This window comes from Rhinolophus ferrumequinum, chromosome 9, assembly GCF_004115265.2.
Source record: "Rhinolophus ferrumequinum isolate MPI-CBG mRhiFer1 chromosome 9, mRhiFer1_v1.p, whole genome shotgun sequence".
Lineage (NCBI taxonomy): Eukaryota > Metazoa > Chordata > Mammalia > Chiroptera > Rhinolophidae > Rhinolophus > Rhinolophus ferrumequinum.
The window spans coordinates 91,970,817-91,996,688 of record NC_046292.1 but is presented as its reverse complement, the minus strand read 5'-3'; the positions used below and the strand labels follow the sequence as shown (position 1 = coordinate 91,996,688).

General features: G+C 42.2%; 1 protein-coding gene and 1 pseudogene across 1 annotated transcript in view; one reads left to right on the top strand and one right to left on the bottom strand.

The window, feature by feature from the left end:
• The window catches only part of GMDS (GDP-mannose 4,6-dehydratase), a 659,903-nt gene that overhangs the window by 296,563 nt on the left and 337,468 nt on the right, over positions 1-25,872 (bottom strand). The gene's annotated exons all lie outside the window — the stretch shown is intronic.
• Positions 14,349-14,714, top strand: LOC117027359 (anaphase-promoting complex subunit 10-like; annotated as a pseudogene).

The following is a 25,872-nucleotide window of genomic DNA, read 5'->3' as shown; positions in this document are numbered from 1 at the left end:
TTATTGATGAATACCTTCTTTGGAGAAATGTCTATTTAAATCCTTTGCATATTTTTAATTGGGTTGTTTTTGTTATTGAGTTGTAAGACTTATTTACATATTCTAATTGCTTTCCAGGTATGACTTGCAAATATTTTCCCCTATTTGGTGGGTTGCTTTTTCATGACAGTGTCCTATAGAACACAAAAGTTTTTAATTTTGACGAGGTCCAATTTATCTATTTCTTTTCTTTTGTTGCTTGTGCTTTAAGTGTGATATCTAAGAAACCTTTTCCCAAGTTTTTTTCCTAAGAATGTTATAGTTTTGTTACATTTATACCTACAATCCGAGTTAATTTTTGTCTATGACACAAGGTTCTTTCCCCACTGAATTGTCTTGGTACCGTATTGAAAACCAACTGACTACAAATGTAGGGGCTAATATTTTAGAAATTAAGCTTTACTTCCTTTCCCAAACCCAGCTCCTGGTATTAAAAACAAAACAAAACAAAACAAAACAAAAAAACACATGGCACTGCCATTAATTCTCCTGGTCTGGTAGGTGGAGTCATTTTTGATTCTTTCCTTTGCTTCCTATGCACAAACATTTGTCGAGCCATGTGGTTTCCACTTCTACAAGTCATTTTCTTTATTCTTTCCTGTACATTCTCCATGACATTCTCCTAAATGAAACACTCACTATGGTTGGCTTCAGGATAGTTGAGATATAAATCCGTATCTACCCTGGTGTACAGAACTGTTCCCAGTGCAAGCTGTGATACCTACATGGTCAGAGCAGAGAGTAAATGCTCTGGAGTATGGAATAAACTGCTGTCATGAGAGGCTGTGCTAGAGCGAGGGCCCATTCCTGTTGTTAGCCCAATCCCTGAACTTCTAGAATAGATGATGATAATTTGGAAAAATGTTAGGGGTAATCCTGGATAATTAGAACACTTCCTCCTTATTTTAAAGAAATTATCAACTTAGTATAAATATTTGAGTTCCTAATTTAGTCAGACATTCTAATTTTTTTCAGCTTTATTGAGGTATAACTGACAAAAACTGTACATATTTAAGGTATAAAACTTGATAATTTGATACAGTGCTTATCTATACATTGTGAAATGATCACCTTAACCAAGATAATTAACATATCCATCATCTCACATAGTTACTATGTTCTTTTTTCGTTCATGGTGAGAACACTTAAGATCTACCCTCTTAGCAAATTTACAGTATTAACTACAGTCACCATGCTGTATATTAGATCTCCAGAACTGCAAATTTTTAAAACCACTTTCTTATTGTTGGGTCAGGATGTGGGTGAATGGCTAGCTCTCTACTTGTGGTACCAAGAGTAGCAGCAGCAGGATTACTTGGGAAATTACTAAAAATGCACATTCTGAGGACCCAGTCAGATCCACTATATGAGAAACTCTGGGGTTGGCAAAAAAATCTGTGTTTTAACAAAACTTCCAGGTCATTCTGATACATGCTAGAAGTTCGAGAACCTTTGGGCTAGGCTGACAGAGGCAAGGATCCAGAAACCTGGGAAATGGTGTCAATGTCAAGAGGGTATATAACCACAGAAACACCTCTTCTAGGTGCCGAAAGGGCTGATGAAACCAAAGAACTGCACAAATTCAATCGACTATGAACATTTAGGAGTTATGTCTAAATGATACAGGTAAATACAGACAGTATTATGGTCAATGGTTAACTTCTGAAGGTATTAATTAGGTTTTTGAAATTATTCAAAAAGTAGTGTTCAAAAAAACCCCACTACAAATAATAAACTTGCTTATTTTGATATTACAAATTCCATATAACAGAAGCAACACAGTAGATATATAAATAACACTTACTGGTATTACTAAATTATGTTTAGTAATATAAATACGGTATTTCTTTTCTCTTGGGAGAGACTAAAGCATATATCCAAAGAGGAAAGCAAGGACACACACACAACTTACCCAGAAGTACACCTATGTCCTCCCTGGACTTGGAAATCAATCTGCCTATGGAACCTAGAATCTACCTGTGTGCATTTTAGTAACGTATCCTTTACCAAAGCCCACAAGAAATCCACTTTTAATTAACCTTTTAACACCTCATATGAATTACTTAAAAATAACTTTCGGATCTAACAGACTCCAATTGAGCAGGATGGCTTAATTTAAGTTCAATGGTTTTGTAAGGGAAGCGTTAGTACTTTCTGCTCCCCTGCCGTGTAAATGTGAACATTTGATGCCCAACCTACTTTGATTAGATACGCGTTCTCCCTCACAACTGCGCACCAGCGTCCTTCCTACCTGCTGCTCCCAGACAAGACACGTGATTCGGCCTGGGCTCTAAGCCCCCTCCTAACCATTGCTGCCCATTCTCCTTCAGCTGCAGAGGGCTCCACACTAGCCCCTTGTTTATACCAGTGCTGCAATTAAACTGAAGCCAAGAAGAGAAACCCCAAGGAGAGTGACAAAAGTGCAAGGCTGAACAGCTCTCCTATCTAAACCTCCCTGTCCTCCCTCAACTTAAGAAAATGGAACCAGGGCAGGTGGGGGAGAAGAAGGAGCACCGGGAAGAGAATTACAAAGGTTTCTCTTCTCCTTTCTCTGATTGTCCCCCGTCCCAACCTTCTCCATCCTCTTTTTCATTTTCAGTTGCCATTTTGGGCTTTCTTCACAAATTAAATCCTGTTTTCCAAATTGGCCAGTGAAAAGTTTTTGCCATGTTGAAATCATTTCCAGAGCTAAATTGGGAAACCTGAGGCAGCCAGGCAGTCTTACAGCTGGCTGGAATGTGGCTCCAATAAAAGGCAGTGTGAATAAGGTGCATTGAGGCTAAATTGGATTCCTGTGAAGGGCCATTTATTCGGAGGGGGGTGGAGAGGGAAGAGGAGGAATTAATGAATATAAGAAATTCAATTAGCTCAAGCAACCCTTTAAAAAATATACTGAACAATATTTGACCTGCCGTGAACCTTTTATAAACCTGAGACCTTTGGGTTCAGAACCCCGGAAGCTCATTGATACTCATCTCCAAAGGGAGCCTTCTGGAAGGCAGGCAGGCACTCCCAAGTTAGGTAAGACAGAGCTCGGAGGTGGGGGGGGGGACAATCTGGTTTCTCTCGACTGCAGTCAGAAGGAAGGAGGCACAGCTGTGAAAGTCAGTGTGTGGCTGAGAGACAAGAGGTCACCAACCGATGAGAAATATTTAATTAATTAATCACAGAATACCTGACACAAAAATAAACATCTTGTCATCTTAGCTATCACATTTTTCTTTAATGAAATGAAATTAGGACCTATAATGTTCTTGAAAAATTATTGATTAATTTATGAGCTTTAACCAATTGCAATAATATTTTACTCACACTTCTAATCGGATCATACTGCCACTGAGAAAAGCCAGGGGATTCCACCTGGAAGAATGGCCATGTAGCTACTAACAAAAGGATTATATATTAAATTGTCCTGTTAAAAATCATCCGTTTGTGAAAAAATTTCTTCCTTAAATAACCATCTACTTTTAATATTAAAATATTTAATATTAAAAACATTAATAGGAGAGAATAATGATATCAAATATCTTAAATACTGCTGAGTGCTTTCTTTATAGTTCCAAAGTGAAAACACATTTATCTCATTTTCACCTAAATCTTTCTTCTCTTATTATGTAAAAAGAAAGATGTTACATCTATTGTTTTAGTTCCACGAGGTATCTAGTGTTAAACCAAAAAAGAATATACCTGCCAAAAAGGACTCCTCCTGGGTAACTGGGATCAAACGCAGAACCAGAGCCTAGCAGCCAACGTTTGCACAGGTCCCTCATGCACACTGCATTTCAGGGAGAGGCCACAGACTAGGCTTCCAAGCCTCCTGCCTTCTGAGTCAACACTCACAAGAGAGCTAGCTCCTAGGATCAAAATTCGACCAATAGGACTGAGACGTTCCTCTCTAATTGGAGATGCAAGCTATGGCTTCTTTTACATCTTCACCAATCAATCAGAGCAGCTCCATTCTGACCAATCAGGACCAATTAAACTATGAGGATTTGCATGAAAATGGACTATTTTCATCATTTGCATGAAAATGGACCAATCAGGGACCAGAGGTGGGGACTCTTCTCTGTATGAGCCAGTTTCAAATCTCTCCAGGTGAGGCAAAGGCTGTGTTCCCCTGGCTGGAGCTGCCACAGGGGAGCTGTGCTATAACCCTGTAGGCCTTCTTGCCCAGGCCCACCTCACAACCACGCTGTTCCACAGCCATTGGGGTTCCACAGCTGAACTGTATCACAGTTGAGCTGTCGAGCCTCCTTGTTCGACAGATGAGATGTTTCACAATTGAGCTGTTTTCGCTGAATAAAGTCTCTCCCCGCACCACACCCCAAATTGAGGACTCCTGTTGGCACTGAGTTGGTGACGATGAACTTTTGTTGACACTAGAAAGGGAATAAACATATCCCACGTATTAAAGGCTATTTTGCCAAAAATATTACAGTGAAATGGTATAGGAGTGAAAAAAATCGTATTTTAAAAAGTCAAATGTTTTTGCAAAAGTGTCTGAGCTCCATGGAGTTTGGGGGTTGTCTTACAGTCCTCTCAAATATGCCCCAAGGCTGACTGATAGTGGGGTCATAGCAATAGGCATTCACAATATTTGTGCTGATTGGGCTTATTTTATTTATTAACAATTAAAAATACTTATTAAAAATCACATCCCCTCAAAGTAAATGCCAAAAGACATTCTCATCTCGCCATAGGCTGTATAATTTATTAACAAATTTGATATTCTAGAATTAACTTCTAGTCATTCCCATCTGAAAGTGGTGTACACTGGAACCTGTTCAAAGGTCAAAGAGGTCCAGGAACACTTACTGGACATTACTGCAGCATGGCTGGGCACTGGGAGTACTTTTCTGCCCTGGGCTGTGAGTTTGGGAGTGTCTGAGGGTGGCCCTGGCTTGCTTGTCATGCTTTTCCCCTCCTGCCCAGCTAAGCCTGACTTCCATTAGCCACACGCTGATCATGTGACCCAGACCATTAAGGTCTCTAGGAAAATGGACTACTTTTCCCACCGCATTGCTTTTTATTTTTTAGAACTTTGTATTACTTCTCATTCTTCCCTGCCCAAGATGAGCAGTGATAAGGTTAACAAAATGTTCCCAAAACTACCATGTGTCGTGGAACAGCCCCAAAACAGCCTTCAAGTCTGTAGTGCATGGGCCAAATGTGGCCACTTAAGTATCCTTTAATTAAAATGAATAAAACTGAACATCGAGCTCCTTCGTTGCACCAGCCACACTTCAAGAGCTCAAGAGCCACATGGACTCCTGATTACTGTATTGGACATTTCCAGCACTGCAGAGTCTTCCACTAGGCAGCAATAATTATTCTTTTCACCTTCTCCTCTGTGAAGTCTAGTGCACACAGAGTACAAATGAATCATGAAATTAGCTTGCATGCCAATTACCTAGAGTCTGTCTCACAGTAGTGCCCTGGTCAACAAGCTCTCACACAGCTCTGTTCATGCTCCACTCATCTCCTGTCTGCATTTCCAGTCCTAACCACCAGATACAGAGATGCAGAGCTGACCCATGTGTAAAAGTGGAGGCAACAGGACACTAATGTAAAATAATATTGAATATCAACTATAATTACATATATATAGTGAAGGCAACATTTGCTTCTACCGTTCATTTTTTTTTTCATTCATTCTTCTCAATTGTTACTTACAGAGCCCTAGGGCAGTGCCTAAAGGTGCAAAGGTTCCCGGCCTCAAGGAGCTCATCTAGAAAGGGTAGGATAAAGGAGAGCCCCGATCAGAGTCATTTCCTAAGAGCCACCACAAAGGCACAAGCAGAGCTGTGGGAGTGGGAGCTTGGCTGGGAAGGGCAGCTCCCTGAGGGACAGAAGCTAAGGTGGACTTTCTGAAAATTGGCACTATTGACATTTAGGGCCAGGTTATTTATTCTTCATTGTCATATGCATAGTAGAATGTGTCGCAGACCCCTGGCCTGACTCACTAGATATGATAATGAAAAATGTCTGCAGACACTGCCAATGTCCCCTGGGGGGACATAATCACCTCCTTTGGAAAACTACAGAGGGAAGGCCTTTAGGACACATTCCTTCTTTTACTCAACAAAATTCACAGAGCCACTACTGCGTGCTAACTGGTGTGGCTAATAACAGGATGGGAGGACAAGGCCCTTACGTTAAGTGGCTTGACATTCTAGCAGAAAGTAGAGTGAACAGGTGGGGTGGAGGTGGAGGGGATTTCAAATGGGGCAACAACAGGTATAAAAGCATAGAGGCGTGTCAATATCTGGGAACTTTACAGAATGGTGAATGGGTTGGTGCTGTGAGGAGAGGAGTGGCAAGAGAAACTGAGACAGGGATGCTGAGTGAGATCGTGTAGGTGCTGGTACGTCGCATGCAGTTGTATCAGATTTAGATTTGAGAACACTTGAACAAGGGAATAACATGATTCAGACGTTTTGGATAGTGGTATAGACATGTCATCAAAATGTGACCTACAACCACAAGTGCCATCAAACACCTACTCTGCAGACAGCAGGTTAGGAGCCCTTTCCTAGATGAGGATAACAAAGTTCCAAGTTACAGGTTACACTGCTAGGGATGAACATGGAGACGGGTCTGCCTGATGCCTCTGGGAGTGGAACAGACAAGCCCTGGGACTCCCTGTGGCGGGGGGGAGGAAGAGGGGAAATCTTTAGGACAAAGTCCCAGTTTGGGGTAAGAGCACCTACATATGGTCACGTGAACAAGGTGGTAGATTCAGGAGAAGGAGCAGGTGGTGGGTGGAGGAGGGCTGGACTACTGAGGCAGGTGGCAGGGCTCCGTACACAGCGCTGGTGGAAGCCATGCTTTGTAAAAGGAGTGGGCAGGACAAGAAGGCTGGATTGGTTTTCTAGGGCCGCCATCACACAGTTCCACAGACTGGAGGGCTGAAACATCAGACATTTATTTCTTATGATTGTGGGGGCCAGAAGTCAAAGATTAAGATGTCAGCAGGGCTGATTTCTGGTGAGATCTCTCTCGTTGGCTTCAAGACAGCCATCTTCTCACTGTGTTCTTACATGGCCTATGTTACTCTCCTCTTCATTTATTTTGTCCCAGGAACTATGGCTTTCTGTTCCTCAAATGAGTCAAGCCCGTACCTGTTTCAGAGCTTCTGCACTTGCTGTTGTCTCTCTAGAAAGTTGTTGTACTGGCTCTTTGCTTGGCTGGCTCTGTCTCATCATCCACCTCGCAGCTTAAATGGCACCTGTTTAGAGAGGACTTTTTCTTCTTCAGTGACTACCCTGTCCCAGCCACCACATCACAGCACTGTGCTTCCAAGCTGGGGCAGTACTTCGCCTTTGAACGCAAGTCTCCTCTCATTAAAGTGCAAGGTCAAGAAAGCAGCAAACTTCCGTGGCTTATTCACCAGCATCCCCGATGCTGGGATAGAGCTTATACATAATAAGGGCTCAAGACATATTTCTGGAAGGGAGGGAGGAAGAGAGGAAAGGGGAACAACAGAGGAAAGAAAGAAGCAAGAAGAATGCATGGAAGAAAGGGGTCAAATGCAAATAAGTGAGGTAAGTCCTAGGAGGTGTTGACTGATGTGGCACTTCTGATTCCACCGATGACATACAACTCTGAGCTGTGGTTGGGAAGGACTGCGTAGTTAGTGATGAGGGTGAGGAGCTAGAGGCTGCCCTCAAAGCAACAAGGTGATGAAGAGGAGTAACAAGAGGTTCAGGGGCAGGGACACTGAACTTGAATAACTTAAACAATTCCGGACTTTAGTTTCATTTCCGCTGAAATGACCCATATCTTTGTCGCTTGCCTTACCTTGGGTCATCGTCAGCTTTTCATGGGAGCTGCAATGGATTTCTTCTAGCTTCACAAACGAGCTACCATATTTCCCTGAAAATAAGACCTAGCCAGACCATCAGCTCTAGTGCATCTTTTGGAGCAAAAATTAATATAAGACCCGGTCTTATATAAGACCCAGTATTATATTATTATATTACATTATACCCAGTATTATATTATATTATATTATATATATTATATCATATTATATTATATTATAAGACCCGGTCTTATACTAAAATAAAATACTAAATACTAAAATAAGACTGGATCTTATATTAATTTTTGCTCCAAAAGACACATTAGAGCTGATGGTCTAGCTACGTCTTATTTTCAGGGAAACACGGTATACCCACAGGCCTCCAAACACAAAGCTATGCCTGAAAGATCTAAATTCAGATGCCACCCGGGAACACAAAGGCTGGGTCAGGCTGCTCAGGGACAGGCCACACCTCCCCGTAAGGTGCTTATGGCCGATCATCACAGTGCTTCTGCCGTCTGACTGACGAACCTTTCCCCTAGAACATACACTCTCTCCAAGAGGCCAGGCACCATGTCTGCTATACCCTCCATGCACCTGGCACTGTGCTCAGTACAGGGCAGCTGAGGGAGAGGGATACACAGTCTAGTTCATGTTTGTTCAGGTGGCATCTGTGAATAAAAAGGTTTGACTTCACCATGATTATGTACATCGTAAGGAAACGTCACACATCTGACAACTATGACCAGATGGAAGGGTAACATTTTTGGACAGCAGAATTAGCCCTGTTACTACTTTAGCCCCAATCACAGAATAGGAGTGCCAGATAAATGCAAAGCATCCAGTGGTATTAGAATCTGTTTCATATAAACAGTGAATAACTTTCCGTATCACTGTTTTCATGCAGTATTTGGGACACACTTATACTAAAAATTATATGCTATTTATGTGAAATTAAATTTAATTGGATTCCGATAATTCTATTTGCTAAATCTGACAACCCTACCATGAAGAGACTGCCTATAATTTCATACACATTTCAGGGCAACTCTGATCACTTACCACCAACAGATGATTCATTAAGGCTTCAAGAGGACACATGCATTCGCTCATCAAACTTTACTGAGGATCAACTGTGTATAAAACCCTAATAGGCACCACAGAGGCACATGATCCTTGCTTCTAGAACAAAGCCTAGTAGGGGAGATGAAGCCTGCAGAAATGAATATTGCAAAGTAGAAAGTGGTGCTGGTGACTTGCCACTCAAATCTGGAAGAGGAAAACCCCATTCTATCCTGGGATCAGGATGTTTCCCTGGACATTCTAGCTGAGTATCTGAATGAAAGGCTAGACAGTGAGGTCCGGGTAGGACATACGAGGCCTTCACTGTCAGGCCAAGGAGTGTGGGCTTCAGTATACAGACCAGGGGGCCAGTGCCCTGAGTGGGGGGTTTGTATGAAGCAGTATCGAAACCATCACTGGAACTACCAAAATCCCAATTTGACAAAGCTGGCCTACCTGAATCCACCTTGTAAGTCTGATATACCCCAGAGGTCTGAGTTCACTCATTGAACTCAGACTGATTGAACTAGATTGATCCAAAATCTTAGATTATTGGGTCTCAAATCATAGATGTGCCATGGTTTCAACGTCTATTTGAACATGCACCAGGTGAAATAAATAGGCCCCCCAAATCTTACAGTGAGAGCTTCTTGGGTTGTGGAGGAGGTATAAGGCAGGCCGGGACGCAGTTGCAGACTACATGAAGAACCCGCACTCTGAAACCCTTTTCAGTCTATCAGAGAACTCAAAAAACAGAAATATCTGAAAAGGGACAAAGCTCTCCTCAGGTGATCCATTAAGAAAGGGATGGATGGGTGTGAAAGAGATTCAAGAAAATATTTTTTTAATCACTGTTGACTAGGACTACCCAAAGGTCCATAATTATAACTATAAATTTTAAAAAAAAACAACACAAACATTGTACCGAAGTCACTAAACAATTTTGTCCACAGATGATGTTACACATTGAAAAAAGATTTTAGTAATGTTCTTTTAAATATTATTGCCTTTAAAACGCTCATGAAAGTAATTTGGCTGGAAAAATGCAAGTACACTTTCTCTACCCCTCTTTCTATAAGTTGCCTATATTAAAATTTGAAACCTTTTTCATATGAATTCAAGTACCAAAAGTAAAAAGGAAACTAAGAAATTGTTTTCATAGTTTAATTTTTAAATAGAGTTAGGATTTTCTTGGCTCTAGACAAAATATTTATGCCACATCTAGCATACATCAAAAAGGGTATTATAGGGCCGGCCCGGTGGCTCAGGCGGTTAGAGCTCCGTGCTCCTAACTCTGAAGGCTGCTGGTTCGATTCCTACATGGGTTAGTGTCCTCTCAACCACAAGGTTGCTGGTTCGACTCCCGCAAGGGATGGTGGGCTGTGCCCCCTGCAACTAGAAACGGCAACTGGACCTGGAGCTGAGCTGCGCTCTCCACAACTAAGACTGAAAGGACAACAACTTGACTTTGAAAAAAGGCCTGGAAGTACACACTGTTCCCCAATAAAGTCCTGTTCCCCTTCCCCAATAGAGTCTTGGGGAAAACAAAAAGGTATTATAGGGAATTACCATAAAAAAGGCAAAGAGTTGACAAGTAGTTTAATTTTTGAAAACGCCAAGAAAGAAGATTTAGTAAAGAAATCTTTCTTTTTGACTTGACTGCTTCATGTTTAAAATTCTCACAAAAACGTGCTCTCTTCGGCAGCACATATACTAAAATTCTCACAAAATTACATACATTCATATAATGTATTTTGTTTAAAATAGCATATGACTTCAATGTAGCTTGACTTCAGGCATACTTATCCATATTAAAATTTTAGGTTTTACAAGTATGATTAAAGTGTGTGAAAACACACCTCAAAGGTAACTGTATTATATTCAGAATACTACGAAGAAAATGTACTCTACAAACAAAACAAAACGAAACAAAACAAAACAAATACCAGTATTAAAAATGGAAGTCTTAGAAAAAAACTAACTGGTAAACTCTCAAACATGAATGGAAAGTTGTCTGAATCATTTATAATGTATCTGTGTTACTAAATTACTTTTTATAAAAGGAGTGAGTGTATATGTGTGGACTTCTAATTTTTAATTATTGTGATTTATCAAAATCACTCATCTAAAAATACTGTATATAAACAGACTTAGACTGATTACTGTATAATCTATACATATACACAAAGCTAAAATTTACCATAAATACTAATTAAAACCTCTTTTATGGTCCCAATTTTGCCTCCTTACTGCATATTCTGATGAACATTAAAGAAACACACATTTTCAAGGGAGATCCAGTCAAGAAGGCAGAATAGGTATATGCTGTGCTTATATTCTGTCACAACTACATCAAAATTACAACTAAATCACAGAACAGCCATCACTGAGAATCACCTGAAGTCTAGCTGAACTGAAACCCTACAACTACAGATATACAGAAGAAGCCACCTTGAGCCTGGTAGGAGGGGCAGAGACGTGGGACAGGCTGGTCCCACACCTGCGTGTGACCATTAAAAATTGGGAGGGATATCTTTGCTGTGGAGGTCCTCTGCTGAGAAGTGAGGAGGGGTCCGAGCCACACACCAGGCTCCCCACCCCAGGTTTCAGTGCTGGGGAGAGAAGTCCCATAACTTCTGGCTGTGAAAACCAGCAGAGATTATGGCTGAGTGAGACAGAGGGCAGCTGAAGTACCAGAGGGTAGGTGGAGTCATCATAAAGGTCCCATACATGAACTTACTTGCCGATGGACTCACTCACTCTGAGCTTCAGTGGTGGGGCAGTAGCTTGAAAGGAGTCAGGGACATACGGTTAAGAACTGAGTTGTCTGGCTGCAGAGCAAGGGCTGGAAGGGCAGATTTTGTCCAGACAGAAGTGCGGGGGAAGGCCATAGTTTCTTTATTGAGCCCTTCCCTGTTCCTGGGTGCAAGCCCAGGCAGCTGCCAGATCTGAGTCTCCATCAACCTGGCTAACACTGTTCACTTGTGCTGATTCTCTGAAACCCCACCCCACCAATTTCGGGCCCACCCAAGCTACTTCTGGTGGCTTTTCCATATAAATGACCTGTCATGGCTCATGCTGTAGACATTCCTAAAATCTCTCAAAAGTTCACAAAACCCAAACAAGCAGCATCTGGCTTTGGTGAGTCCTGTACCTGTGACTGAGCAGCCCTAAGACTGGCACTAGCAAAAGCCAGCCTCAGGTCTGTGGTGTGGCCTTACAAGGCACCACCAAGCCCAATGTGGGTGGCGGTCATCTGCCGACTGCTTTGTGGTTCATTCCAGGTGGTCTCATGCAGGGCAGAGGTTGCAGCTGAACTTGACATGTGGTGGAGCCCCTGCCAGGAAGCCCTGTGGTTGGCATACCCAGTGGCCAGTTTCACCGACACAGTGGGAGCATCATCGACTACCTCCAAGGACATCAAACCCCAAGGGCAGGCTGGGCAGTTACCAGAGCCCTGCTAAAGGAAATCCTGCTCCATAGGGTCAGCCCCTACACAGTAGCTCCTCCACTATAGTCACAGCCAGTCCTCACAACCAATCAGCCTGAGGAACCCAACACTGATGTTCAAACAGCAACCAAGGCTCAACTACAACAGGAGGGTGCACACAACCCTCATAAGGGACACACCTGGAGCACCCAGCTTAGGTGACCAGGGAGACTGTGCCACTGGGCCCCACAGGACACCTACTACATAAGGCCACTCTACTAAGACTGGGAGACATAGCAGCCCTACCTAATACATAGAAACAAACAAGAGAAGGCAGCCAAAACGGGGAGACAAAGAAACATGTCCAAATAAAAGAACAGAATAAAGCTCCAGAAAAAGAACTAAACAGAATGCAGACAAGCAATCTACCAGATGTAGCGTTCAAAACACTGGTTTTGAACGGATGCCCAATGATCACAGGAAAACCTTCGACAAAGAGATAGAAAATATAAAAGTGCGGACAGAAAACAGAAAAGAACCAGTTAGAAATAAAGAATACAATAACGGAAATGAAGAATATAGTAGAAGGAATCAACAGTAGGTTAGATGAAGCAAAGGATCAAATCAGCAATTTAAAAGATAAGGTAACAGAAAACACCCAATCAGCACAACAAAAAGAAAAAAAGAATCCAAAAAATGAGGATAGTTTACGGGGCCTCTGGGACAACATCAAGTGTACCAACATTCACATCATAGGGTTACAGAAGGAGAAGAGAGAGAGCAAGGAATTAAAAACCTATTTGAAGAAATAATGACAAAAAAACTTCCCTCATCTGGAGAAGGAAATAAATATACAAGCCCAGGAAGCACAGAGAGTCCCAAACAAGACGAACCTAAAGAGGCCCACACCAAGACACATCATTGTTAAAATGCCAAAGGTTAAAGACAAAGATAGAATCCCAAAAGCAGCAAGAGAAAAGCAGTTAGTTACCTACAAGGGAGCTCCCATAAGAGTGTCAGCTGATTTCTCAACAGAAACTGCAGGTCAGAGGGATTGGCAGGAAATATTCAAAGTGGTGAAAAATTCAAAGTGGTGAAAAGCAAGGACCTACAACCAAGATTACTCTATCCAGCAAAGCTATCATTTAGAATCGAAGGACACATAAAGAGCTTCCCAGACAAGAAAACACTAAGGAATCTTCAAGGGACTTCTTTAAGACCAAAAAAAAAAAACAAAAAACACACACACAAAAAACAAGGATCAAAACTATGAACAATGTGGGCTGGCCTGGTAGCTCAGACGGTTGGAGTTCCGTGTTCCTAACTCCAAAGGTTGCCGGTTCGATTCCCACATGGGCCAGTGGGCTCTCAACCACAAGGTTGCCAGTGCAATTCCTCGACTCCTGCAAGGGATGGTGGGCAGCGCCCCCTGCAACTAAGATTGAACACGGCACCTTGAGCTAAGCTACCGCTGAGCTCCCGGATGGCTCAGTTGGTTGGAGTGCATCCTCCCAACCACAAGGTTGTCGGTTTGACCCCCGCAAGGGATGGTGGGCTGCACCCGCTGCAACTAGCAACGGCAACTGGACCTGGAGCTGAGCTGCGCTCTCCACAACTAAGACTGAAAGGACAACAACTTGAAGCTGAATGGCACCCTCCACAACTAAAATTGACAGGACAACAACTTGACTTGGAAAAAAGTCCTGGAAGTACACACTATTCCCCAATAAAGTCGTGTTCCCCTTCCCCAATAAAATCTTAAAAAACAAACAAACAAACAAAAAACTATGAACAATAAAATGGCAATAACTACATACCTAGCAACCATTAATTTCAATGTAAATGGTTTAAATGCTCCAATCAAAAGACAGGATGGCTGAGCTGCAACACCAATTCAATGTCATTGGGGAAGCCAGGTTATCCTGAGAAGCTGAGTGGGAGTGGCACAGAGCTGCAGGGAATCGTAAACCCCTGAGCTGCGGCAAGCCAGGTCTGCAAGCTACTATTTTAAAAATGACCACACCAAACAAGACACCTCCTGGTGCTGACCCTAAGCAGAAAGGACTGGAACAGTACGGAAAAGTGGGTCACAAGCTGGTTGGTCATTCACTCTCATCTTGCAAACCAGGATGTGGGGTAGATTAGTTATGACAGTCTAGAAACTTACTGGCAGTCAGATGGCTCCTAGCCCCATTTAGTGAATATCCAATTCAGAAGAAAAACAACAGTGAAGACTATGTATTTATGCAGACTACAAATCTGATGAAAGCTATACTCCAAGCAAAATCTCAGTCAGAGTAGGAAATAATTTTCACAATCTCCAAGAAATTCGGCAACTTGAATTGGTGGAACCAAGTGGCTGGATTCACGTTCCCTTAACTGATTGATAATCATAAGAAACATTCATGATACAGCCTGCTGTTCTAGCCAATCAACAAAATGGAAGAGACACTCACATGAGACAAATTAGAATATATACACCAGTGGAAGAGAGCTCCATTGCTCTATTGGTAAATTTCCTAGATGTACAACTAATGATTTCATGATGTATCGTTCAATAAGGTGACTGAAAACAGAATAAAAGTCATTAAACATATAGTTTTCTCTTGTCAGTAAATGTTATAGCGGGTATCTTTATTGAAAAAGCATCAGTTACTTTATAATTTTTGTATGCATTGGAAGGTATTTTATTGTAGCTTTAATATATAAATTTTGGATAAAAAAATGATAGGGTGGCTGAATGGGTAAAAACAACAAGACCCTTACATATGCTGCATATAACAAACTCACTTCAGATGGAAAGACACACACAGACTGAAAGTAAAGGGATAGAAAAGATATTTCATGAAAATGGAAACGGAAAAAAAAAACACACAAAAAATCCTGGGGTAGCAATACTTATACCAGACAAAACAGATTTTAAAACAAAGGCTATAACAAGACCCAACGAAGGACCAAGTAATCCCACTTCTGGGTATTTATACAAAGAAACCCAAAATAGTACTTTGAGGGGACGTGTGCATCTATATGTTCATTGCAGCATTAGTTACAATGGCCAAGATGTGGAGGCAGCCTGGGTGTCCGTCGACAGAAGAATGGATGAAGAGGGAGTGGTCCATATACACAGTGGAAAATTGCTCAGCCATGGAAGAGAATGGGTTTTTTTCCATCTGCTGTGGCTGGATGGACCTGGAGGGTGTTGTGCTGAGTGGAATATGTCAGACTGAAAAGAAAGACAGAGGCAGTGTGATTTCACTTATACATGGAATCTAAAGAAAAAAATAAACAAACAAAACTAAAACAAATTCATAGATACAGAAAACATTTTGATGGTTGTCAGATGGGAGGGGGATTGGGGCGGTGGGTGAAAAAGCGGATGGGATTACGAAGTACGAATTGGTTGTTACACAGTGGTCATGGGGATGTAAGGTACAGCATAAGGAATGTAGTCAACAGTATTGCAAAAACTACGCATGGTATCAAATGGGTACTAGATTTGTCAGGGTGAGAGATGGGAGGGGACTTGAGGGGCAGGCAAATCGCACTGAATCTGCTTTCTTTTTAGTCTGACACTCCACTCAGCACAACAGCCTCCAGGTCCATCCAGCTGCCGCAGATGGAAAAAAACCCATTCTCCTCCATGGCTGAGCAATTCTCCACTGTACGTGTTACCGCCCCTCTTCATCCACTCTTCTATCGACAGACACCCAGGCTGCCTCCACATCTTGGCCATTGTAAACAACGCTGCAATGAACATTGAGGGGCAGGACAAAAAAGGTAAAGGGATTAAGAAGTATAAATTGGTAGTTATAAAAGAGTCATGGGGATGTAAAGTAAAGTATAGGAAATATAGTCAGTAATACGGTAATAACTATGTGTAGTGTCAGGTGGGCACCAGACTAGTCAGGGAAATCCCTTCTTAAATTATATAAATGTCTCTCCACTATGCTGTACACTTGATATTAGTATCAAGTAATAATGAATGTCAACTTTAATGGAAAAATTAAAAACACGGGGGAAACGTGAAGGGGAATTAGAAGTCCAAATTTCTAGGTATAAAACAAGTCACGGGGGTGGGCAATATAGCCAATAATATTGAGATAGTGTGGTACGGTGTCAGATGGTTGCTGGACTTATCATGGTGATCACTTCTTCAGGTATACAAATAATATGAATAACTAATATAATATTGTATGTTAGCTTTATTTTCATAAAAATCTTCAAAGAAAAAATAATAAATTTTTGAGAAATTCATTGTGGGGTGTCTTAAGGTTGCTAGAATGAGGCTTCCTTCCCAGCTGTATCATTATTTTTAGAGTGAGAATTTAGCTGAATTTTGCTGCGGGACAAAAATGACAAATGTTACAAAAACTAAACAAAAAGCAGGTTGTTAGTAGATGGCACAACTCCAAGAGGCAAAGGTTCAGGACCACTGAGTTTAAGCTATAGTTTGAAAGCACCAGCACAGGTAAAAAAGAAGAGTGTTTGTACTGCTCTAGAAGCAGGACCCATGAGCATCCCCTGCGACGAAGTCAGTGCTGCATCTGTGTCAGTGTGGTGACAAGTGCGATGGGTTACAGAAGGCTCGGTCACAGGGACACTAGAGCCTTTTCAGGGCAGTAAGCCTCTCATTATTAAGGTGGGATGCCTTCTTCCAACTATGGTATTGCAAAACAAGTTTGGTAGGCAATTCCTGTGGCATGATGCTCTCTTTTCTCAGGCAGCTAGATGTTTTTACATCACAATGCGGCCCTTTAAATTCCACAAAAGTCTGACACATCTTTTGGGCACAGAGAAAGGCAAAGATGTATTCTTTCAAAATTGTAAAAATCAAAAATGTATAGCTTTATACTTTTTGCTATATACTATACTATATATACTATATAGTATATATACTATACTGGACTGAGAGACCTCACAATTTCAAAGCATCCTCTTGGAGTCCGTTTGTAAAATGAATTTCTACTCTCTAAGTTTACAAGTACCCCTTTCTACCAATCAAGTTGCAATTTTTTCTCGCCCCTCCCCCAGGACACAGTTGTAAGTCTATACAAATAGTTCTCCTAGCCTAAAAAGGAAGATTTTTTTGAAGTTTTAATTCAAATGTGAATACATAGTGCTGTCATATGACAGTCTCAAGCTTCTTTATGAGACAGCACTGGGGACCAGGGAAGCCAAAAGTAACCACCTCCCAGAGCTGGACAGGGACCTGGCACTGATCCCTGGTTCTCAGGACCCACGATACAGACCTATCTCACACTGAATGATTCCTGGACAAAACTCCTTGAAATTTGAGGGTATCTGATCTTTTGTGCAGGCTGGATTCATACCACAGTTGGCCCTGCCCACCTGGGATACCATGCCCCCTGCGGCCCCCTTTTCTGCCCAGGCCTCACACTGTATGCAGACGCTGCCCCACAGGAGATCCTCAAGGCCTTTCCAGCTGTTTCTGTCCACAACAAAACTCACTAAAGAAAAGAAACCTTATGAATTATTTTTTAAGTTAGAATTACAAGATACTTTAGAAACTTATCTAGGTCTGTCTCTGAACTGATATCATCAACTTGTGTCCTACTGGTTGCTAAGCTACTGAAGGAGGGCATCACTTTGTATAGAACAGATCACCAGGAAGTGTTTGGTAAGTAAATGAACGAATGGATGTCTGCTGCCCGAAGGCTCCGGCAGCAGACACTGTTTCTAAGCACAGTAGGTTTACCCACGTCCTTACTCCCAAGGAAGCACCATTCAACATGATTGTTTTCAGCAGGTGACATTTACTGATCAGGAGGGTTTATTACACCAAAGGGCAAAATTCCTTCGGGAACTCAGAAGAAATTTTTTTTTTTTTTTAATCTCCTTGAGGAGTGATTCATTAGGAACTCCTCAGGGAGCCTGGGTGACCTGCAAGTCCTCAGGTGAGGTTACCTCACTTGTGCTGGAGACAACTTGGAGCAGCGTGTCACCCTGACCAGGGCAAACACAGCCTTGTGTGTGTACCCTGAAGGACATGGGAGGCATCGGCCACTGCTGCTAAGCTTTATTTTTGGGTCCCCTTCCCCTCGGCTGCAGGTCCCCTCAGGACCTGGAAACTGTCTTCTTCAGAGCAATCATGGAGTGGATTTCACATTGAGTCAGGCTGGTTGTCGTGCAGGGCGGCCTGTGGGGCCTCTGGTCCCGCTCCCCACATAAGAACACAAGATATGGCTAGGACAAAAAGGAACACTCATGGAGCCCTAGATGGGGGAGTCATACCACTATATTCTCTCTGGTGGCTGGGCGGGACACATGCAGTAGTAGCCACACATCCGCAGTCCGCCGTTCACTTCTCTGCCTGCCGACCAATCAACCAATCAACGCAGCCCCGCAGTTACATCAGTAGCCAATTGGCCAACCGGTTACAGCCGATGGATGGCCAACCAATCACAGTCGATGGTCATTCACTACCCGAGCCAGCACCTCCCCACGCGAGGCCCAGAGCCTGGAAACTGCACTCTGGGACTCTGTCCCCACAGTGGTACAATGGAAAAGTGTAGGACATAATGTCAGGACAACAGCTAGTGATGGCGCCACCACATACCACGTGACCCAGTTAACCCACTCACACTCTCAAGTCCAACTCACTTTTCTAGGAATCAGGCAAGACGGCAGTATCCGTGCCCCCTGTCGGGAGTGTGTTTACCTGTTTGTTCATTCACAAAGCTCCAGTAAGTGTCCACATGTACTCAGTGCTGCACTAGGCCCAGGGACTCGGGGACGACAGCTTACACACGGGCCACGCTTTCCTGGGCCTGGCAGTCCAGCAAGGAAGAATGACTGAATAACCACCTGGAAGTGTTTTCTGAGATTCAAAATACAGAACAACATGCAATGGGTTCTTAGACTGGGGGATCAGAAGAACCTCCTGGGAGCATCACACTTAAGGTACGGGTGCCGTGAGAATCCAGTCTCACCACCCCTTCACTTAATAAATACTTATGGCCAGCCTGTCATGGCCAAGAAGTAGCCAGTGGCCAGGGATTAAGGAGTGAACAGGACAAACAGGGCCCTACCCTAATGGAGCTTACAATAGCGTGGAGAAGAGGGAATCATTGGGGATTACACAAATAATGAATTAATTACAATTGGGATACATGCCAGAAAGAAAAGAACTGCGAACTGCGATCGTGCATATACAAGCGCTTGACAAACGAGCACCTTCTTTACAAATGCTCCTTTTTGTCAAGACTAGAAATGGCAATGAAAGAATAAAATTAGAAGGAAAGCTTCCTTTTTCCTCTTTCTTCCTTCTTTCTCCACCTATTCCTCCTGTTTATGGGGCTGGTAAGACATCTATTATCAACAATACTTACAGTGTCAGATTTACATGTCACCAGTGTTACCTTTTTTCTGAATGCTTTCATCCAATACCGATAAACTGGAATAATTAACAGTATCTGACTTTATAACTAAGACAAAATGTAGGACCACTGTTTCCATGCATCATGGCTACCTGGAGAACAAGTAAAGTGAGTAATGGTTACAATTCTCAATGTGGCAAAGTAGAAAAAGGTGATTGAAGAGATTTTTAAAGAGTAGCCTCCATTAAAGAGAGAAGACCCTCACGAAGCCCAAAACTAAGGCTGCATGGAACCAAGAGAGACAAAATCCTTGGGCCATCCCTGAAAATAACAGGAAAAAGCTAAGTTTTAATAAGTTTACCATAAAATAAATTTCAAAGCCAAAAAACAATCTCAGAAGGCTTCAGTAGACCTTTAGTTCAGACCGTTTTGTGAACATAATCGGAAGCTTTCCTGAAGACAGCGTGGTTTGGGACCTGGCAGCAGCAAAGCGAGCAGGCACCCGTGACAGGGTGGCTGTCCTGAGTCCTCTGAGAGAGCCCACTGAGCCACCCACACATTTCTAGCTCACATGTAAGGTTGGGTCACTTTATTTTCTTCACGAATTGTTCCTTTCCTAGGGAAGAGAGCTCTGAGGGGCAGGGAGCCCACTTGTGCCAAAGTGTGGCTTGGAAGGTCTCTTCATCAGTCAGGGCCTCCCACGGGACAAAGTACTGGGGGATGGAGGGCGGGAGAGCAGGGAGTGCAGTTGTGGGGGTGACCTCCTCCTGGGGCTCAAACATGGGGTGGGAGACCACCCAAGTAGAGGCGGTTCCTGAGCAGATGCAGTAGAGAACTGCTAAAATGTAACAATCGAATACTTCTGTCATGTGGGGTCTCCAACAAACACTACCAACAATGCATGAAGGAAAAAACTGATACTTTAGTACACAACAGAGCAGCAAGCAAATCCATCTTTTCATAACTATCCTCTCAACTCTAAAGGTTAAGCATTTATTATCATTAAAATTATGCTCATGAAGAATTCATGATAGTGAGTATGATGTCAAATTTCATAAACCATGATGTTAACTTATATTGAAGTATGATATACAAATTTAAAAAGTACACATATTATAAGCACATGGCTAGATGTATTTTCAGAAACTAATCATGAAGTTTTATGGGCAACTTCTACCCATGTTTAAAATAATGTGACAATATGAGATAATAGTGAAAGAAAAAGATGCTAATAGTCGGGGTTTTTGTTTGTTTTGTTTCTGTGTTTTTTGTTTTGTTTAGTTTTGTTTAATTCTGGCTGTACAGCGTTGGATAAATCATTGGCTTCTTTTGGCCTTCATTTCCACATCTGATAGGAGTAGACAATTTCAAAGCGTACCTTCTAGTCTAAAATGTTATACGTTGACATGTAGGCTATATAACTTCAAGAAAGTGCTTCTGGATGATATCACTGAAAGAGTGTTTCAGACGACTCATTTATGCCAATGTGCTACACTGACACACTACTATACTACACGGAACTAGGTTAAGGCTGTAACCTTTTGTTCCTTCTGAGGCCATTTCCCCACACGTTTCACTAGCAAGAAATGCGTGTGTTCAGCAACAATCACAATGAGAGGCTGGCAGACCACTGGCAGCAAAGCCACGTAGGCCCAGGCCCTCGGCGCCCACATCATTTCTGAGGAGCTGAGGCGGCAGCTGTGGGCTCCGTCGCCCCGCTGCCCCCAGTCAGTCCAGCGAGCAGGCAGCGCACCCTGCACCCATCGCTCCGGGCTGCGGATACCTGTGCTAATCCAGCTACCTCTCCCACCTCAAGCGGGACCGTGATTCTGACTTGAATACAGCAAGCTCTTCAAGTCAGTCTTTTCTGAAAGTTAATAGTGTACGAATGTTTGGACTTGGTAATAAGGTGTCCTTGCTGGCACAGACAGTGTGATTCTAACAGTGTACATGCTCACACTTATCAAAACTACATTAGGTCTGCTAAGCCAGCTTTTTACCTCCCTGTGATTAAAAACAGAGAAGGAAAAATATATAATGGAAAAGATTATTCTAGGAGGCAGCCACCTTTCTGAGAGAACTGCAGTAACTCTTTCAGATAGTTGGGGATCATATATTACTATTTCCAGAAACTAACAGTTATCCAAACTTAATGCATCTTCCTCAAATACTTCATGTACTAGGAAATTCTGCTGTTCCTCCCCTCCGGGCTGGTACATTCTTGGAGAGTAGTTTTGAAGCGCTGTCAGAGAAATCTGCGGTGGCCTCCGTGTGCTGTGGCAATCATGTAGCACATCATCCTTTACTAGTGTGAAAGGACACATGTCACTCTGCTGTCTATTCAATCATCTGCATATATTGAGCTCAGACTTCGTGCTTGTTACTGAGTTAGACACTGAAAAAAACCAAACGAAACATCCTCTTGAGGAATTCGTAATCTGTCTGGATAGACAGACACAGAAACAACTAAGTAATAAATCATTGCTATGGAGGCTGCATGAACTGAGGGGCTAGATAGGGGAGAAGGTTTATTGTGGGCGCTGAGAAGATTACAGTCCAAAGATAAAAGAGTATAATTTTATTTAAAGATGAAAATATTCCAAATTGAAATATAAAAGAATGGATTCGAAAATCTGGGGGAAGGGGAGTTCCTCTACAATTCCACATGCTATGTCATATACCAATTACCAATTGGTTCAAAGTTCTAGAAGTGTGTAATTAAAGTCTGTATAATGGGAGTTGAGTATGCAAGAGTATTTAAAATAGACAATAGGGAAGGTTTATTTCTCTAAATTTCCTAACTCTTAAAACCCCACCCAATCTTTACTCTAGAGACACATTGAACTGTGCCTTTCAACCTTACACAGTGTTAGTAAAATTTAATTGTAGAATTAAAAGCAGTGAGAAATATAAAGGTTACTATGGACTAAGCAATAATGCATGAAACAGCAATCTTTCCGAGAAATCAATTATCTGGACTAATGAAATGTAAGTTTTCAGTAAGTAATTTTTTTCTAGATAATTGACGAAAGTAAGTAAAATATCCTCGAGGAAATCCTTACAAAACCAGATATGCTGCCAGATCCTTAACAACCCCAAATAATCTACCAGTCCTTAGTAATTGCAATAGAAATACATAATTGGATTATCTGAAATTGTTATCTCTGAGAAATTGCACAGGTATGCTAAAAAGTCTATTTAAATTACTCCTTCACCCACAAGATAGCCAGATTATAAGATAAAAAATACTAAGAAGCTATATGTGATCACTTATAATGTGGCTATTAAGAGTTCAGCAGATTTTTTAAAATCCTTATAACTGAATATAGTTGTATATTTAAATACCTGGGTCAAATAATAGATATAAAAGCATTCAGATTACTTTAGTTGAAACCGCAATGTTTCTCTGAAATCTGTTTAATATCTAAATGTAGTTTCATTATTTAAGTTCATAAAAAACAAAATTTTCATGTCCAGAATGTAAACATTAATTTAGCATTGTGAGGAAATCTACCATTCTTGGGAAAAGCTAAAGTTTCCATTGATAAAAGCTTAATGTTAATATAAAGACATGCAGTATAAAATAGCAAGCTGTCCCAATCACAAAGAACCTCATTTTTCCAGATTAAAGTATTCCAATTATTGGCACCAATTATCTATTACAGATCATAGAACAATCAGAAGATTCACTTTATTTTGTTTATAAAGTTTCTAAATAGTTGATTTTCAGATATTCAACAAGGAAAATGTACATATTACCACAGGAAAAGATTATTGATCTATTGTTAGTCTTAGATGGTGTCTTTTTTTTTCAACTTTAGAAATCAAATCTCTACAGTGGTAAATACTAAGTTTAAAGTCCTACAAAGCACAGCAAACTACATATGGTTTTAAACAAATTATATCTTGTTTTCTATTTCAAATGCACTATTTTGTTTGTACATATTGAAAATTAGTTCATGCTGCATATTCACTTTCATATAGATCTGTTCAATGGTAATTTAATCAACAGCCTTTTTTGGGTGGGTATGTGGAATTGTGCAAAACTAAAGAAGAACTTGTAGTAAATCCTAACCCCAAAGCTAAACCTGTCTCATTCAGCTTTCTGTGAATAAAAACACCTCAAGAGTGTTTTATCTGCACAGCTTCTTTAGTCTAAAAAAATTTACAGGCTGTGTGAACCAGGCATTCATTTCATTACCATATTTTTTACAATGAAAGCTCCTTTACTTGGTTCATTTTCTTCTGTCTCCTCAATTAAAAGGAAACTTATTTTCCTTCCATTTAAATACTGTCTGCACATAGCCTTACATAGATAAAATGTTTTTCCTTGTTGGAAAGCTTGCTCTATTCCCTCCAAAGTAGATAAAATTCACTCAGATGTGCTGATGGGCGCCTCCCTCCCCCTCCAAGTCCTCCCAACCTTGGATGCCTTTCCCATCCTCCTCCAGCATATTCTTGGGTGGGCAGAAACCTGGGGAGACGCAGCCACTAGGCAGCTTGCTACTCTCTTGAAGCACATCTGGGCTTTATATCAGGCCTTTAATTAATCCTCAGTGAAAGCCAAGCTATGACATTTTGACTGGGCAGGCTCCAGTCCTGGACAGGTCTTGATTTATTGCGACTGAGTCTCAACCAACTTTGATTTATTTCAGCTCTGGGGAGGAGGGCAAGCTCAGAACAGAAAAGCGCTGTTGAATGTAGAACACGTGATGGCAGGACAGGACCTCCAGACTTCCGAGGGCTGCAGGACAAACGGTTCAGAACAGTCTCTGAGAAAGCCATTTAAAAAAAAAAAATCTAAGATTTAAATAACATAAAATCATACAAAACAAAATAAATGCAATCGGGAAGAGAAATCGGTTCCTGAACTGGCCGGCTGACTGCAGCAGGGTAGGAAGGCCAGGCCTTATCTCTGAGAAAGGACAAATCCCAGTGGGGCATTTGGTTAAACAGAACTCTCATTTGCATGCAGGGAGCCTGGTCCAGCCACGCCCCTTTCCTAGCGGGAGGAAAATCCTCCAGGATGTCTTCTCTTCCCAGCGCACAAACATCTTCTGGCTGATTTAAATAAGGGCAGGTCTGCCATGTGACTGTTTTCAGTCAGACAGAGTAAGTCAAAAGAAGAGACAGTTACTTAATTAAACAAAGACGAAAGAGTAGCAAACTGAACTGATGAGCTTGTTTCTGTCACGGGAAGGCTATCAGCAGTACTCTTTCCTGGCTGAGCTTCCACCATGGGCTGTGCTCACAGCCAGCTCCTTGAGCACAGCCACGTCAGAATGGTGACCCCGAGTGCCAACAGAGGGTGCACAGATGAAAATCCAGCTAATGCTTCTCTACAGCTTCAACTGTGCTGCTGTCAGCTCAAAACAGAGAGCGGGAGGTCTCCGGCAGCTCCTCTGAAGCTGCCCAAGCCCTTGTCCCTCCCTCCCACAGGGCGATAGCCCCAGTGCAAGCGGCTGCCTGTTGTTACAAGAAACACGGTGACAAAAGAGAACTGTCAGATCATTAGAGGCAAAGTTAAGTTCACTGAAGAGAAATAATAGTAGGAAGAATGGTTGCAAAAGAAAGGAGAGGGGAAGTGTAGGACAGCGGATGGCACAGAGGCAACAGAGGCATGCAGCATGGCCTAACAGACTGGAAAGCAGTAAATAATGGCATGGGTGACACATTCAAACTCCGTTATAGCCACTAACCACATGTGCTCCGGGCAGGCTACATAACCACGCTGAGCGTCCTTTTCTTCACGGGCAAAATGGGGATGAAATACCCTCATTCTGCAGGGCTGTTTCAAGGAGCAGAGGAAACACTTGTAAAGCTCTTACCACAGTAGACATAGGGCACTCGTGGTGCTCGAGACACAGGTGTAGAGACTGGGACAGAAGAAGACAAGGCCCCCGTGTCACCTGTGTGCCGCAGTGGTACGTGGCTGTTGGTAGGTAAGAACCACCCCACAGGTGTCTATGAGCACCTGTGCAGGGGTCTCTGAGAAGAACTGCCCAGGCGGCTGCAAGTGTGTGCCCTCTGCCATGCTCACATAGGGGGTGGAAAGTAGTCAGACTGTTCCTTCACAGCCACATATGAGTGCTCCTAAAGCTACCGTAATCTCTACCTACACCTACTGAGTAATCCTGTGACAAGGTTAGTATAACTGTTAGACCTGAGGTTTAAGTTAATACACAGCACTGTTCGGTAAG